The sequence below is a fragment of the Heterodontus francisci genome, chromosome 3, assembly GCF_036365525.1.
Source record: "Heterodontus francisci isolate sHetFra1 chromosome 3, sHetFra1.hap1, whole genome shotgun sequence".
NCBI lineage: Eukaryota > Metazoa > Chordata > Chondrichthyes > Heterodontiformes > Heterodontidae > Heterodontus > Heterodontus francisci.
Genome location: NC_090373.1, coordinates 126,675,871 through 126,694,447, shown reverse-complemented (window position 1 = coordinate 126,694,447; position 18,577 = coordinate 126,675,871). Strand labels below are relative to the sequence as shown.

At 42.3% G+C, this 18,577-nt stretch overlaps 1 protein-coding gene across 1 annotated transcript in view; it reads right to left on the bottom strand.

Moving 5' to 3' along the window:
- LOC137367139 (PC3-like endoprotease variant B) overlaps positions 1-18,577 on the bottom strand; it is a 650,040-nt gene that overhangs the window by 526,322 nt on the left and 105,141 nt on the right. The gene's annotated exons all lie outside the window — the stretch shown is intronic.

Below are 18,577 nucleotides of genomic sequence, written 5' to 3'. Positions count from 1 at the left end.
CCCTCTGACCATGTTCCAGTACAGTAGAGGCTAATCCCTTTCTGTAACATTATCATTGGCAGCCACACAAAAGCAGTCCTATAACCCAGGAACACAGAATCACTGAATTTACAGGGAGGGTATTTTCTCTATTAACAAAGAAGCCATAAACAGTGCATGTTGTAACAGAAGGACACACTACATCAGAGAATATTTTAATGAGGAGTGACTATATTTCTAACAAACCTTAATCAAGACTACGACAGACAGCTGGCATTTAAAAAATATCAAACAAAATAATTTATTATAACACCAGAAAAACAAAACAAAAGAGATAAAAAGCCACTTTATTGAAAGCTTGTAGTTTGTTCAAGTTTATGTTGGGAGGATTACATTTTATTAGTCACACAAAATACTCGTGTTGGCCAATAAATAGAAAGCTGTCAGATTAAATTTGAGGTTTTAATATATTTGTAAGACACTGACACAGCACAGAAGGAGTGGAACATGCTAAACTGATATTTATCAAGCTCTTACTCTGCTGAGAATTAAAGAGAGGAAATAAAAAGGGGGGAATGATTACATAAAACCTAAAACTAAATAGGGTGGACATCACCCTGTTTTAAGTGTAACGGCAATCTGGGTGAACAGGGCTCATGGCATTACTATTTTTAAATCTGCTGTCTATGATATGAAACGATATGTTTCAGCGTGATTTTTTTTGTGCTGGTGGTGCTTGTAGGCAGATGAGTGTTTCTCACTGTGGCGTCCATCATTCGTTGCCAGTCTTGTCTATTAACAAGCACTATCATCCCATCTCAGGATGACAGCTGCAACACTTACTCTGGCGCAATAAACAGCTAAATGAGGCGCACAGCAATTTTGCTTGTCACCAGGGCCCTCGGCACGACTGGCTGCACAGCTTGATGCATAAATTCATGAGGCTGTTGCATATGATGGAGCATGCCCAGCTGAGAGAAGTGATGGATAACCGGGTGGCTAAAATTGGCCATCACCTTGACTGTGTCAGGACTTTAAAAAAAGACTAGGGGAAGCTGGGGGTGGGGGTGAACTTCCTTACATTGTGTGTACAGTACACTCTCTTGTGGCAGACCTTATTGTTCTTATTTAAAGAACAACCATTTTTACCCACTAGAAATTGAATCTATGAAACTTTTAGCAGTCTTCCTTTAAGCCTTTAAACTGTGAGATATTATTGTTGTAAAGTTCCACGTAAAACAGCTGGTTTAGTGACTTTTCTTGGGAAGTTTTATTACAAAGACCAGGTTATTCATTGTTGAAAATATTGTCATAAAGGCACACTGTTTAGCCCTTAGATCACTGAAAGCTCGAGGATATTTTAATCTCCCTCAGTTATCTATTTTTGTAAATTCTAGTTTAACATTTTGTTGCTGCTGGTTTAACGTTAAACTATGTAAATATTAGGAATAGTCTTGTTACTACAATACAGACCCCAAACTACTCAAATAAATAATTCAAATACAATTTTGATGTAAAAACATTGCAAAATATTGATTCTGCTCACCCTGTTGTTCATTTTTCCCTCTTTATCTTTTGTTATTTATTTTTCTGATTTATTTTAACTTTTTGTCTTACCTTATTCTGTTCAACCTCTTGTTTCATACCTTACATTCCTGACACACTAATTTTGGAACTTTTTTTACTTACTGTACTTTGTTCCTCCTGACTCCCTATTTTGGTTTGTATCCAACATCAAAAGCAATGGGGCTTTCATTTGTAGAAAAGTGATTTCTGAGTCCTTATGTCACAAGACCATACTTCGGCAAGCAAATGTGTATCAAACATAAATGGACCCTTTTTACATTTAGGGAAGTAAACTGGTCCATGGTGCTGGAAGAATTAAATCTGGTTGGTTGTTACAGGAATGACATAGAAGGGTAGTTAGATTGTTGCTGTGTCAACATGCAAGACCATGGAATGGCAATACACAAGTTTAATCCCTTCATTTCACTGAGTTCCCAACCTCAGTAGTGCTGCTGTGTGGAAATGCAGAGATGAAACCAAGGGAATTCCTGAATTCACATTCATGCACCCTTATCAATCACATTTGCATTTATGTAGTGCCTTTAACATAGTGAAATGTCCCGAGGCACTTCACTGGAGCATTATCAAACAACATATGGCACTGCTCCACATAGAGATATTAGGAACAAAGAGATTTGTTTTGAGGAGCAGAGGAGGAGACACAGGTTGCAAGATGGAGAGATTTTGGGAGGGAATTGCAGAATACAGGACCTAGGTGGCTATTGGCATGGCTGCCAATGGTGGAGAATTGAAAATTGGGGATGCATAAGAGGCCAGAATTGGAGGAGTGCCGATATCTCAGAGGGTAGTAAGGCTGGAGGAGATTACAGAGATAGGGAGGAGTAAGATCATGGAGGAATTTGAAAACAAGGATGAGAATTTTAAAATTGAGGTGTTGTTGGATTGGGAGCCAAAGTAGATCAGCGAGCACAGGGGTGATGACTGAATGGGATTTTGTGCAAGATAGGATACAAACAGCAGATTTTGGATGAGCTCAAGGTTACTGAAGTTTAACGAGAAGCATTGGTGTAGACCTGGAGGCAGACCATCCATCCACTTTCAGCTGCAGTCAATGTATGTCCTGGGGATATCAGTGGACTGAACAATATACTCTGATATTTAAAGTTGGCTCTTGGTTATAATTGATTGGGCACATTGCTACTTTTAATTCAAGTAGGTGAGAAATAAACTGTTATCAATCTCTGTTATAGACTTATACAAATAGAGAGACAACCAAATTAAGTTAAGCAAACAAAGATCAATAATTTTTTTCAACATGACTGTTTCTACAGTGTTCTCTACCATTTTATTTTTGTCTAATTTACAGGTTCTCTAGGTTTACAAATATTGCCTAAATTTTGCTCTAATTGGCACTGACAAGCTTCAGCAATACTGCTACACATCAGCATTAAAATGTCCACCCAGTTTATTTCTGGTTGTACAGTGGCCATATTTTCTTGGAAACCTCTGATGGCATGCAGAGCCCCTTTGCTGATTATGCTCTGTCCTTGCTTTAGCCACAACCATAGAGTTAAAAGAGATCTAAACATAAGAAATTTAATTTGGGGCATACATAGGGAGTGATCTTGAACTGTCGCCCACCCATTTCTCACCTTAAAAATGGATGGCCAGCTATGGAAAATCAGGGTGGGGGAATGGGGGAGAGTTTAGCCACCCCTTTTGTTATGTTTATGTCAGGTTGCTGGATATTATATATCTGATTTATCTCAGACCAATGCAGACATCACACATGTATTAAATCACCGACTGGTTTATTTACAGTACTTTCAAATATCTCAGCACTTACAAGATTTCAGTACAATGCCTTCTCAGAACAGGCTCTGTCTCTCTCTTTTACTTTCAGTTTCAACTAGGTTTAAACAATCAAGCACAGTGAACACTGGAAAGTGGACAGACTAATACAATCAAATCCTGATCAATCAAACAATCAACCTTTGACGCTCAAGGCCTGCCTGATACAATTTTCAGACGAGTCTATAAATGGACACACACCTAAGATAGGCAGTCTGCTTACATATGCAACCTAGGGTCAGCTGTTGGGACAATTTGCATTTTTCAGTACATGCTCTGTTCATTACCAGGCAGTGAGCAGCTGAACCAACAGTCCCTACAAGGTTGACTGGAGGCTGCTCCAAAAACAGCCCGGGTCATTTCAGGGGGATTATTTGTCGGGCCAGAAGCTGCAGAAATGCCGACTGCAAGGCATTTTGTAAGCCATCCCTCTGAATGAGCCCCCCCCCCCCCCCCACCTCCTTTTAGTACCAATATCCAGCTCAACATTCTCATTGAGCTGTCAGATTTTTGGCCCTCCTGTGTATGTGTGGAGGGTGGGGTCAGGGGTAAGTGGGGGGTGGCAGTGGTGTCTTTATCCCAGTAGCTCATTGCCTGCTTGGTATCTTGGCAGTTGACCTGAGTTAAGCTGATGGAGGACTAAAATCCTCTTCCAACATGCGACGTACACTGGATTGCACCTTCAACTTCCTCAGCCTCAAATGCAGTGTTAGCCCCACCTTAATATATGCACCTTTGATGAGAAAGCAGAGGGTGAACTCTATTCATTATTTTGGAGCTGCTGGCAGAGGATACAGAGACATAAGGCAGATAGTAAAAAAAAAGCAGCCTAATATCAATAGAAATTATTTTTATAAAATTAAAACCAGTAAAATAGAAATTCACTCATTAAAATATTGGTTTCAAATGAGTCTAACACTATCTTTCATCTGTTGTTAGAACAATATGGTTAAGGAATTCCTCTTCAGCAATAAATTTGAGAGATGTGCTTTTGCTTGCTAATCACGAACTGCTTGTGAAAATGTGCAATTTTAGTGAAAATGGTCTTGTTAGCGTAAAAATCAGTATGTCAATCACAATGTACTTACAAAAATAATATTCAAACTGCTAACAAACCAGCAAACTGGTATAAATCTCCCAAACATTTTAATGCAGCTTTGAAATGCACAACTGCATAAGATGGCTGAATGACAGCATGCTTCTGAGATGAAGGCCTTCAAGTTCTGTAATGGATTATTGCAATGATGTGTATGGGGGTTGAGAAAGGGCAGTATCTCCAGGCTTAAAGATATCTGACAGGAAATTAGAAACAAATTGTATGACTTAAGGAAAAGCACGTGGGTAAGGCTAAATTTAATTTTAAATTAGCAGCATTAGAAAAATATACACCTGATGGAAATTTGGACAAGATATCCAAATTTCATATCCAAAATGTTTTAGTGACAGTGAGAAAGCTGGAGCGTGTCATGCATTGCAGGTTAAAACACAGGGTTATGCAAATTGCCCAATCTATACCTTAATGAGAAGGTGAAGGTTCAACAGGAAGAACTGTCCATAATCCAGATCCTCCTGTCTCAATCCCTACTGCTCTAGTGTTTAAAGACAACACCGGAATACATGTGCATAAAATGCAACAGTTGGTGTGTAACTTTAGGAGAAACATCTAAAGACATTGCAATAAGCTAAAGTTGTTAGCAAAGTTTGGAAGGAATTACAAAAGAGTTGGTAGCTGGAGGACAGCTGGTGATGTGTGCCACATTATTCTGATGTTCTCCGATTTGTACTGTGTGTTACATGATCATATGCAGTCTCTGCAAAACAAAGTGAATCAAACAGCACGTCCATGATTGTAAACATGTCTGTTAATTGTGTATCAGTTGTTTAATTATATGCAGGTGGAGGGTATTAATTGGGGTCTTTCTTGAGCACTTAAAAGTAGACACTTACAGAGACTGGTGGAGGTTTTTGAGTGAGGAGCTACATGTTAGTAATCCTTTTATTCTGCACAATCAATGTGAAACTGAGTAAAGATAGGCTCCAGCATCATCCTTCCACAACAAGCTTTCTGGAATTCAACAATGTCCACTAGAAAATAATAGTGCCCAGTTACATAGCTCACTTGATGAACTAGGTAATTCTAAATTCATGCAAACATCTCCTGTCTGTAGTTTTGGAAAGTATAACCAGGAGACAGATCAACCAATACCTTTAGTAGGGGAGTGGAGGAGGAAAAGAAGGCAGCAGATTGATAATAAAAAGGATAAAAAAAAGGAACATGTTCAATACTTGTGTGACTTGTACCAGGAGGGAAAGTGGAATAAAAATGAATTAAGTATGCTACTAGAAAGAAGAAAATGCAAAATGATTCCACTGTTGTGGCTGAGATCAAAACAAAGCGAGATTCCTGAATACTATGGTTTCTAGTTTGACTGTGAATGATGGAGACATTGACTACAAGTTTATAATGACATATTTAGAAAATTTCAACTGGAGTTTTACCATAAATGAAGTACAGATCACAGGTTAAATACAAATGTGGATGGCCATTCAGCCCTTTTTAGCTAATCAATAGAACAAAAAGAAATTGCAGTTCCACATTGCATTGTCCAACTGGATCTTTACTGCATCTAAGGCTTTTGACTCCACCACCCTACACAGAAGATTGAAAAATATTTTCCCAACTTCAGTCTAAAAATCAGCTGTCACATTCTCCTCTTGTATTTCAACTGACCTTCCCAGTGTAAACTCAAAGCATCAAGTTTTAAAACTTTGTTTCTGATGAACTGAAAGCCAAGAGTGTCAGCTATGCTTAGGGGGTAGCACTCTGACCTCTGAATCATCAAGATTCTAAATTCAAATCCCAATCCAGGGCTTGAGCATAAAAATCAAGGCTGATGCTCCAGGGTAATAGTGAGGGAGTATGACACTGGCTTTTGGAAGCAATGTTAAATTGAGGCCCCATTTGCCTGCTCAGATGGATGTAAAAGATCCCATAGCACTATGTTGAAGAAGAGCAGGGGAGTTATCCCTAGTATCCTGTGCAATTTGTATGCCTCAATCAACAGATTATCTGGTTAGTATCTTCACATTGAGAATACCCTCCATTGTGTTGTATGGCACTATTATCGTGCTAAATGGGATAGATTTAGAACAGATCTAGCAACGCAAAACTGAGCATCCATGAGGCTCTGTGGAACATCAGCAGCAGCAAAATCATATTCAACCACAATCTGTAACCCCATGGCCTGGCATATCTCCCACCTGACCATTACTATCGAGCCGGGGGATCAACCCTGGTACAATAAAGAATGCAGGAGGGCATGCCAGAAGCAGAACCAGGCATACCTCAAAATGAGGTGTCAACCTGGTGAGGTTACAACCCAGGACTACTTGCATGCCTTTCCTAACAGCACTGTGGATGTACCAACCCCAAATGGACTGCAGCGGTTCAAGAAGGCAGCTCACCACCACCTTCTCAAGGGCAATTAGGGGTAGGCAGTAAATGCTGGTCTTGTCTGTGATGCCCCGACCCCATGAACAAATTAAAAAAAAAATCACATTGCACTTTGTAGGTGTTTGTTGTGGGCAAATTGGCTGCCGTGTTTCTTATATTACAACAGTGACTACACTTCAAAAATACTTTATTGGCAATAAGGTGCTTTGAGATGTCCGGTGGTCATGAAAAGTGCTATATAAATGCAAGTCTTATCTTGCCAGGGTCAGGCTATACACACTAAAATAAAAGCAAAATATGGCAGATGCTGGAAATCTGAAATAAAAGCAGCAAGTGCTGGAAATACTCAGCAGGTCTGGCAGCATTTGTGGAACGAGAAACATAGTTAACGCTTCAAGTCTGTGACCTTTCATCGGAATGTTCTGTTTCGCTCTCCACAAATGCTGCCAGACCTGCTGTGAAAGGTCACAGACCTGAAACATTAACAGTTTCATTCTCCACAGATGCTTCCAGACCTGCTGAGTATTTCCAGCACTTTCTGTTTTTATTAAGGCTATACACGGTTCACACATTAGAAAAAAGTTTAAAGACCACGTACAAAAAATGACTGAATTCCTCGAGAAAATGGTTAAATAGAAGGAGCAGCCAGCAGGAGCTCTATTAATACCAGTAACAGTGTTTAAAATGAGCAGCATCAATTGTAGCTAATGGTGCGCTAATACAGAGATCGCTAGTTGGAGCCATTCGAGTCCCAAGAGAGAGTGCACCAGTAGGAACAGCTGGGGATAATGCTTTACCAGTAGAGCACTGATTCAGATTTGCTTTTATTGATACATATACATTTCTTTTCTATATTACAAAGTGATACATGATGCATTTCTGTACTTCTAATAGTTTAACAGAGATTTAGAGAAATTTTGGTATATAGAATATTAGCATGCAATATTCTAAGAAAAGATTCTAAGAATAAATGTTAAAATTTCAATATGTACAGGCTTGTGCATTTCTACTGAAACAAAGTCCAATATCACCACAATTCCAATTATGGTACATCTGAATTCTAGTTCAAACCATATATTTTAACCTGCCATCTATCACTGCAAACTGCAACCTCAGCTGCTAAATACTAAATTCCCCCAAATTTCATTCATATATGAAGAATAATATGTTGGAGTGTGTTACAAGGGCATAATTCATCTCAGAGTTGGGGTGGTACTGACAAATTGACTTAATTTTGCTCAATTTACGATGTCCTCAGAATTATAATTCATAAACACACTATAGCCTGTGCATTATGTAATATGTACAAAACTCAAAAAAGGAAGGCATTTGAGCTATTAAGTCCTTTGCATCAATTTGTTAGCTATAGCAACTCTACCCTTTTAATTCCAATTTTGCATCCTTTCTCCATATCCCTTAATGCTCTTACAATGACCTCTGTTCCTTGGAAACAGCTCAAGTGACTTTGCATCTAGAGCCTTCTGAAGCAATGCATTCCATGATCCCCACCATGGGGCTGGAATTTGTTGTCCTGCTGCCATCTATACACAGAATGCAGAGTTGACCCCTCCCCCTCATATATACACAGTATGCAGAGTTGACCCCTCCCCCTCATATATACACAGAATGCAGAGTTGACCCCTCCCCCCATCTATACATAGAATGCAGAGTTGACCCCTCCCCCTCATATATACACAGTATGCAGAGTTGACCCCTCCCCCCATCTATACATAGAATGCAGAGTTGACCCCTCCCCACCATATATACACAGAATGCAGAGTTGACCCCTCCCCCCATCTATACATAGAATGCAGAGTTGATCCCTCCCCCTCATATATACACAGAATGCAGAGTTGACCCCTCCCCCCATCTATACATAGAATGCAGAGTTGACCCCTCCCCACCATATATACACAGAATGCAGAGTTGACTCGTTCCCCGCATCTATACACAGAATGTAGAGTTGACCCTTTCCCCTCTTCGGTGGTGCTGCTTCTTGTGGATGGGAAAGCAAAGGCGCATGAGTGCCGCACATTGAGTACAAGATCGGGAATGGATGGGAAGATCGCGGCGGATTAAATTTATGGTATTTTAAATATTTAAACTAGGGTCCTGTCTCAGAGTGGCAGAGGTGCCGCCACGGAGCTTCCCTGCCCCAGCAAAATTGGACCCGGCAATCCCGGCGTCAGGTTCCATGGCAGCTGCTGCTGCTCCGATTCTCCGGCACCCCCACGCCACGGAACCCGATGTCGGACCGAGCACAAGATCCAGCCCATGTATGAAGAAGCTTCGCTTGAGTTTATGTTTAGCTAGCGCAGCCCAAATTCTAAGATTATGGCCATGAAATTCCATCGGCGTTGCCCAGTTCTACCAGGAGAGTGGCGTATAGCTGCCTCCACCCGCCTCCACCCCACAAAACAAAATGGAGTTACAACAGGAGACTGGGATGACTCCCAAGAAATTTCAGGACCTATGTCTTTGGTTCACTTGTAATTCTGCTTTCGAACTGCAAAAGCATTTACTTACAATAGTTAAGTTTTATTTTTTTAATAGTTCTTGGCAGATTGATTTCCAGTAATCTTGCAGTGATTTCACATTGAATTTATTTGCTTCAAGCTGACAGTGAATGGCGGATGTGGTCTGCTATAACACTTGCCAGCAGAAAAAGATAAACTTTTTTACAAGAACTGGAAAAGGTTATTATAGTATGTGTACTCTCAACAAAAGACGGATGAGTTGAAGTGACTATCGTGAAAATAATCGCATCAAGCAATTTGGACAATGGCATAAACCACCAGAGCAATGTTCAGTCAACTTATCGTCAAAAAAGTCCAGAAATGAAATTACAACTTGTACCTCCCAATTCATCTCTATATTATTGAGTAATGATAACTTCATAGTCCCTCTTTAATTGAAGCAATCACTTTTGCTGCATTTCATGAGCTGAGAGACAATGTGACATATCCTAACTTAAATTCCGCTCCCAGCAGCTCCCATCCACTGTTCACCAATTTCAGTGAGCAGCAGGAGTTACTTGTAGCTAAGATTAGGCACAAATGAGGCATAGCCTTGGAAACAGAGGGAATGGTGACTCCATTCAGGAGATCACTTTATGATGAAGTTCAAAAATAATTCTTTTACCTTTTGTATGTACAGAAAGGGCTGTATTTTTTACAACATAACTCAATGTTAAGGCTACAGTAGGGTCTTATCCTAACATATTATTTCCACTTCCATTGTTCCTGCAAAGAAGCAAATCAGCAATGTAAACTTCCCAATTCTCTCTCCCTTCCTCTGCCCCAATCATTAAAATAGTTACTAATAGCAGTTTCTGGCTTTATACTGTACTTCGCATTAGCCTTCAGATGCAACTAGTGATAATTGACAAAATATTTGTAAATCCTAATTCATTTATTTAGAAAAATCCAAAATCTTCTTGTCTAATTAAAATTTTTATGCTGAGACATTAAGAACATGTTACTTGTGAGTAGTGAAAGGTGCATATAAACACCAGTTTTAACAATATTATAATACTACTGCTGAGTCAAGGCTCACTACATTGTGCAGATTAAATGTGAAGAAAATTGTCAAATAAAACTGTTACTCAGCAATGGGAAATATTTAAACATGAAATGAAAAGGGTACAAATCAAATATATTCTTGCAAGGTGAAAGGAAAATATATTGAAAACTATGGTTCCATAAATCACTAGTAGATTAGATCAAAGTTCAAATTTAAAAAAGTGTTCAGCATGTTTAGGACAGATAAAACAAAAACAATGCAAATGTAAAGAATATAGAAAAGCTACAAGAAAGATGAAAGGCTATGAGGAAATTAGAGAAAATTAACAATAAAACTATGAAAGGCAATCAAAAACCTTCCTATTAGCACATTGGTAGCAAAAAGATCATTAAGGTTTTGTTTAGGACTGCTACGAGATTAAGGAAATGAATGAAGAAATAATTGAGAGTGAGGAAATGACAGAAATATTAAATATTTTGCTTTTCACAGAGGAAGTAGATATTAAAACTGTAGAATCACTATAGGTACATGTAAAACAGTTAGTGGGGTTTTTTATTCAAAAAGAGATGGTATTAAAGAAGTTACTTAAACTAAAGGTAGACAGATTACTGGGACCTGACAAATTACATCCTCGGATCCTGAAGGAAGTGAAGGAAGAATTACTGACTATAATTTTTTAAAAATTCATTGGAAAGAAAAATTGTGTCAGAGAACTAGAGAGTGGCAAATAAAAGATAATTAAAGGCCTGTTAATCTTGCATATATTGTTGGCAAACCACAAAAATCTTTAATGTGAGATGAAATTACTAAGCTCTTCATTTGAGGCACATAGATAACATTGCTTTACATCACTTTTCCGTGTTGCCCACTCTTGGTTGCTGGTTGACAAGTGGCCTTTTCAGTTGTTGGATGGTGAATGGTAAGACCTGAATTGATGCCAACCAATGGAGGACTGTAAAAGGATGCAAAAGTAGCTTTTGCATGTGGTTGTTAGGTTCAGTTAGGTTCTAACAGCGCTTCGATCTAAGTGAACCTCACAATAATCAGCGCTTCCTGGGCAGCAATGTGCACTGCTGCTGGTGAATTGTCCTCATCACCTTTTCCTCCTCTTCATCCTTGTCTTCCTCTTCCTTGGAATCTTCCAAAGAGGCTCTGTGCCTTGCGCCTTGGTCCTCCTGCAGGTTCAAACTTTGCTGCTGCGCAATATTATGCAGGATGCAGCAGACCATGACCATTCTGGAGACCTTGGCTGCTGCTTATTGAAGGGCGCCTCCAGATCTGCCCAGGCATCTGAAGCATACCTGAAGCATGTTGGTGCCTTGTTCAGTGACAAATCTGGTGGTGATATGTCTTTCATTGTAGTGCTGTTGGTCTTCATTCCTTACGTTTCTGAGAGATGTCAGCAGCCACGTTTTAAGTATATCCCACATCTTCCAGCAAACAGCCAATACATTTCCTTCCAGGTGCAAAGACGTTTGGGAGGGTGAACTGCCACAGGGTAAAAACATCATGTCAGCTGACTGTGAATCGTGTGCACACCCGCATAAAGATCTTTTGGTGATTGCAAATTGGTGGACTGGGTGCCCTTGCTGTTGACGACTGGTCCTGGGTGATTTATGGTTGCCTTAATTGCCACATGTGCAGTCAATGACATCCTGCACCTGTGGGAAATCAACCAGAGGTGCAAATCCGAGTGCTCACTCATTCTGACTGGCGTCATCACAGGCAAAGTTGACATAATTGGCAGGGGCCCTGGCAAACAAGGCATCAGTCAAATGTCTTATGCATTTGTGTGCCACCAACTGGGAGAACATGCAAATATCTCTGGATGGCACGAGAAGGATCTAGGAGCAAAAAGGTGGGTGGTGACTTTGGCAGCCACTGGTAAAGCACAGCCACCAGATCCAGCCGGCAACAGGTCTTGTTCCAGCAGGTCTCTGATGCAAAATCCTCAGCCTGCTGAGGCACTGATGTTCATGTTGTGCTTTGCCCCTGCCTGTTGTCCCTATGTGCCAGGTATGGCTACTTGCGAGCTGCAACTCTCTGTTGCTCCCCTCTCTCCTGTGGAACTATAGGTCTGTGCCAGCAGATTGCTGTTATCACTGTTGCCGCTGCTGTTGAGGTCATCTTGGTCCTGATCTGATGTACAATCTAAGGCAGTCTGAGCGGCACAGATCCTGAGCTGATAGATCAGAGATCCAAAGTGAAGATCAGATCTCCAAACTTCCAAACTGTAGATGACACCTCCGGATGGACCACCCGGCATCGACCTAGGCACCGGAAACGACAACGGCAAACCCAGCTCCGTCGACCCTGCAAAGTCCTCTTTACTAACATCTGGGGGCTTGTGCCAAAGTTGGGAGAGCTGTCCCACAGACAAGTCAAGCAACAGCCTGATATAGTCATACTCATGGAATCATACCTTACAGACAATGTCCCAGACACTGCAATCACTATCCCTGGGTATGTCCTGTCCCACCGGCAGGACAGACCCAGCAGAGGTGGTGGCACCGTGGTATACAGTAGGGAGGGAGTTGCCCTGGGAGTCCTCAACATCGACTCTGGACCCCATGAATTCTCATGGCATCAGGTCAAACATGGGCAAGGTAACCTCCTACAGATTAGCACCTACCGCCCTCCCTCAGCTGATGACTCAGTACTCCACCATGTTGAACACCACTTGGAGGAAGCACTGAGTGTGGCAAGGGCACAAAATGTACTCTGGGTGGGGGACTTCAATGTCCATCACCAAGAGTGGCTCGGTAGCACCACTACTGACCGAGCTGGCCGAGTCCTAAAGGACATAGCTGCTAGACTGGGTCTGCAGCAGGTGGTGGGGGAACCAACAAGAGGGAAAAACATACTTGACCTCGTCCTCACCAATCTGCCTGCTGCAGATGCTTCTGTCCATGACTGTATTGGTAGGAGTGACCACCGCACAGTCCTTGTGGAGACGATGTCCCGCCTTTACATGGAGGATACCGTCCAGCGTGTTGTGTGGCACTATCACCGTGCTAAATGGGATAGATTTCGAACAGATCTAGCAATGCAAAACTGGGCATCCATGAGGCGCTGTGGGCCATCAGCAGCAGCAGAATTGTACTCAACCACAATCTGTAACCTCATGGCCCGGCATATTCCCCACGCTACCATTACCATCAAGCCAGGAGACCAACCCTGGTTCAATGAAGAGTGCAGGAGGGCATTCCAGGAGCAGAACCAGGCATACCTCAAAATGAGGTGTCAACCTAGTGAAGCTACAACACAGGACTATCTGTGTACCAAACTGCGTAAGCAGCATGCGATAGAGAGAGCTAAGCGATCCCATAACCAACAGATCAGATCTAAGCTCTGCAGTCCTGCCACATCCAGCCGTGAATGGTGGTGGACAATTAAATAACTAACTGGAGGAGGTGGCTCAACAAATATCCCCATCCTCAATGATGGGGGAGCCCAGCACATCAGTGCGAAAGATAAGGCTGAAGCATTTGCAACAATATTCAGCCAGAAGTGCCGAGTTGATGATCCATCTCGGCCTCCTCCTAAAGTCCCCAGCATCACAGATGCCAGAATTCAGCCAATTCAATTCACTCCGCGTGATATCAAGAAATGACTGAAGGCACTGGATATTGCAAAGGCTATGGGCCCTGACAATACTCCGGCAATAGTACTGAAGACCTGTGCTCCAGAACTTGCCACACCCCTAGCCAAGCTGTTCCAGTACAGCTACAACACTGGCATCTACCCTGCAAGGTGGAAAATTGCCCAGGTATGTCCTGTACACAAAAAGCAGGACAAATCCAACCCGGCCAATTACCACCCCATCAGCCTACTCTCTATCATCAGTAAAGTGATGGAAGGTGTCATCAACAGTGCCATCAAGCGGCACTTGCTTAGCAATAACCTGCCCAGTGATGCTCAGTTTGGGTTCCGCCAGGGCCACTCAGCTCCTGACCTCATTACAGCCTTGGTTCAAACATGGACTAAAGAGCTGAACTCCAGAGGTGAGGTGAGAGTGACTGCCCTTGACAAAAAAAAAAATCAAGGCAGCATTTGACCGAGTATGGCATGAAGGAGCCCTAGCAAAACTGAGGTCAATGGGAATCAGTGGGAAAACCCTCCGCTGGCAGGAGTCATACCTAGCGCTAAGGAAGATGGCTGTGGTTGTTGGAGGTCAATCATCTGAGCTCCAGGACATCACTGCAGGAGTTCCTCAGGGTAGTGTCCTAGGCCCAACCATCTTCAGCTGCTTCATCAATGACCTTCCTTCAATCATAAGGTCAGAAGTGGGGATGTTCGCAGATGATTGCACAATGTTCAGCACCATTCGTGACTCCTCAGATACTGAAGCAGTCCGTGTAGAAATGCAACAAGACCTGGACAATATTAGGGCTTGGGCTCATCAGTGGCAAGTAACATTCGCGCCACACAAGTGCCAGGCAATGACCATCTCCAACAAGAGAGAATTTAACCATCTCCCCCTGACATTCAACAGTATTACCATCATTGAATCCCCCACTATCAACATCCTAGGGGTTACCATTGACCAGAAACTGAACTGGAGTAGCCATTTAAATACCATGGCTACAAGAGCAGGTCAGAGGCTAGGAATCCTGAGGCGAGTAACTCACCTCCTGACTCCCCAAAGCCTGTCCACCATCTACAAGGCACAAGTCAGGAGTGTGATGGAATACTCTCCACTTGCCTGGATGGGTGCAGCTCCAACAACACTCAAGAAGCTCGATACCATCCAGGACAAAGCAGCCCGCTTGATTGGCACCCCAGCTACAAACATTCACTCCCTCCACCACCGATGCACAGTGGCAGCAGTGTGTACCATCTACAAGATGCACTGCAGAAATGCACCAAGGCTCATTAGACAGCACCTTCCAAACCCACGACCTCTACCACCTATAAGGACAAGGGCAGCAAATACATGGGAACACCACCACCTGCAAATTCCCCTCCAATGCACACACCATCCTGACTTGGAACTATATCGCTGTTCCTTCACTGTCGCTGGGTCAAAATCCTGGACCTCCCTTCCTAACAGCACTGTGGGTATACCGACCCCAAATGGACTGCAGTGGTTCAAGAAGGCAGCTCACCATCACCTTCTCAAGTGAAATTAGGGATGGGCAATAAATGCTGGCCTGGCCAGCGTTGCCCACATCCCATGAATAAATTAAAAAAAATGTGACTGAATAGTTCAATTCTGGATCCGCACACTCTGCCACAGGTGGGGCAGGTGGTATTTGGTGAGGTGAGTGAATGGGATGCTCATATTTCTAAGAGCTCCTTCCACTGTTTGCGTTTGGTCACTGCCTGGGCATGTCGACATTGTTCGACCTCGCTGGCACCTTCGCAGATGATTCTTCTCCATTTTGGGCGGTCGCGGGCAAGAGATTCAGTGGAGATGTCACATTTTTTCAGGGAGGCTTTTTTTGTATCAAGTAACCACTGTGAAAAAACCCTTTCTCACAAGCAGGTAAGAAAACAGCTGTGAGTACTGAGTACTTATTGACATATTTCCCAGACATGGCGTCAGCCCCTCACTTGCCATTGTGATCTCACCATGCTTTCACTGGCGAGTTTCAGGAAGCCTGGAAAACCCATGGACCAAAAATTTAGCTTAAAAATGTATGTCAATATTGCTTTAATTGAGCGATTAATATATGTAACCTGCCTCTCAAGAGGAGATTTCTCACACGCAGCCTAAAGCATTGAAGAGAAACCCAGAATCGGCAGGTTTCAGCTGGCTTCAGGATGTGCTGTCAATTTTGACAGTTTTAACCCCCCCCACCCCCTCCCAAACCCATGCACTCCTGGAAATTAAAATCCAGCCCCACAATTCAAGCAGGGTCCATAAATTGTTTTGAAAGGCAATTGGATAGTTGCCAGGAAAGGAAGAATATTAAAAGATTTGGGGAGTGAGCAGCAAAGTGTGATTTGACTCGATGGCTCATGTCGGAAAATACACTAATACAAATTATTGGGCCAAATGGCCTGTTTCCCTGCTGTAACATACTATCATTCTGTCCATGCTATGCGAAAGATTAATGTCAATTGTAATAATGAATCAACATGTAGTACCTGTAAGAGCCATCAATAAAATTATTACTGATTTTAGCCACCAATGATAGGGCAGAACCTTTCCCACCCAAAGGTATATATATGTATTCGATTGGCAAAGCATTTTGAGTTTCAGAAATGTAGATTTAAGTTTTGATTGTTACATTGCTTTTTAAAAAGTATTTCTTAGCCTGTTGTATAAAAATTATGTAAATTATATAAAATCCATCTGATGCCATCAGAAGGAGATAGTTAGGTCAGAGATTCTCCATGGACAATGAGGCACAAAAACATTAATATTCAGGCATCCTCTGTCTGGTTTGTATTGCAGTTTAGAACAGCAATTACGTCTGTTTGCTATTTGTCTATCTTCTGGGGAGAATTAGTTTAAGTCTACAATTACAATAAATCGAGAGTGTCATTCCATCTGTTCACATCTATTTATGGTTCAGTCATTTATAGTCTAAATCACAATGGTGTTGTGAAGTATTTATTCCATCGCCTTCCATAGTCAAGGAAGACCTTGTGAGGATGCATGACATAATCATAGTCAAAATAGAGTAACAAGAGCTTCCTAGTCAATTACCGGACTCACTGCAAAGGTACTGGGCAAGAAAATGCACATTCATAGGAAACTAGGGCTCATCTATGGGATTGGTCCACAATGTTGAATCCAAGGAAAATATCAAGAGTAAAATCACAACAGTTCAACAGAGCTAATGGCTTAATGTAATAGCAGTTAAAAAAATAAACTGTTAGGGCAGGATTTTCCCTCCGGGTGCAGTAAATAGAGGTCAGGACTTCTTCCGGGTCCTGAACTGGCCCCAGGTGGGTAACAGTCTTGGGCCTTGATTTTCACAGGGACGGCCAATTAATGGTCAGAGGATGGGCCCACCATCCAACTAAGGATGGCAGGTGGGCTCTCAAAGTTGGAGTGCCAATCAGTGGGCTTTCAGCTTGAAAGGAGCAGCAGGCTGCAATAGAGGGTAAGTAAGGGAGAGGGTGCTTCAAAATGGATGTGCCCTCTCTCCAACATTTTTAAACTTAAATTAAAAACTGGATCTTGCAGCCAGATCACCAGTGTGGGGGTGATGGGGCAGAGCCCTCTACAGAGTTGCCTGCAGCTGCTCCTGCACCCAGGTATGCATTTGGAGCACTGGCTCCCCGATCTGCCACTGGGAGGTTGCCTCCAGGCAGTTAAACTGGCCCCTGCCACCTGCAGGGGTGGGGGGGCGGGGTGATCCTGGAGGCTGACTGGTAAATCCCTGGCCGGCCTCCTTTAATTGGCTTTGATCGGCTCTTAATGAGCCGTAACAGTCACCTGCCGCGTGCAAGAACTAGCACTCCGGCCGCCAGGGCAATTTTTAGCATTTGCCCACCTCTGATCCTGGTGGTGGGGGCTGAAAATCAAGCCCTTACTGTTTTCTTACAAATAGATGATCCAATGATGTAAATCATTGGACAAAGGAGCATAACCTTAAAATCAGAGTCAGGCCATTCAGGAGACAAGTTAGTCAATACTTCTTCATGCAAAGCGTGGTAGAAGTGTGGAATACTCACCCACAAAAAGCATTAGATGCTAGCTCAATTAATAATGTTACATCTGAGATTGATAGATTTTTACTAGCTGAGGGTATAAAAAGACATGAAGCCAGGCAAATGGATGTTCTTTTTTTTATTCTTTCTTGGGATGCAGACCAGCATTTGTTGTCCTTAATTGTCCTTGACCTGAGTGGCTTGTTTGGCCATTTCAGAAAGCAGTTAAGAGTCAACCACATTGCTTTGGGTCTGGAGTCATATGTATGTCTGACCAGGTAAGGACAGCAGATTTCCTTCCCTAAAGGACATTAGTGAAGCAGATGGGTTTTTATGACAATTGATGATAGTTTCATGGCACTATTACTGAGACTAGCTTGCAATTATAAATTTTTAATTAATTGAATTTAAAGTCCACCAGCTGCCAAGGTGGGATTTAAACCCCTATCCTCAAGCATTAGCCCAGCCCTCTGGATTACTAGTCCAGTGACATTACCACTACACCACCATCTCCTTAAGTTACAAATCAGCTATGATCGTACGATCTTATTGAATGGCAAAACAGCCTCAAGGGGATAAATGGCCTACTCCTGTTCTTATGTTCCTAAATCACAGCAAATGAATCGTTTGGTTACT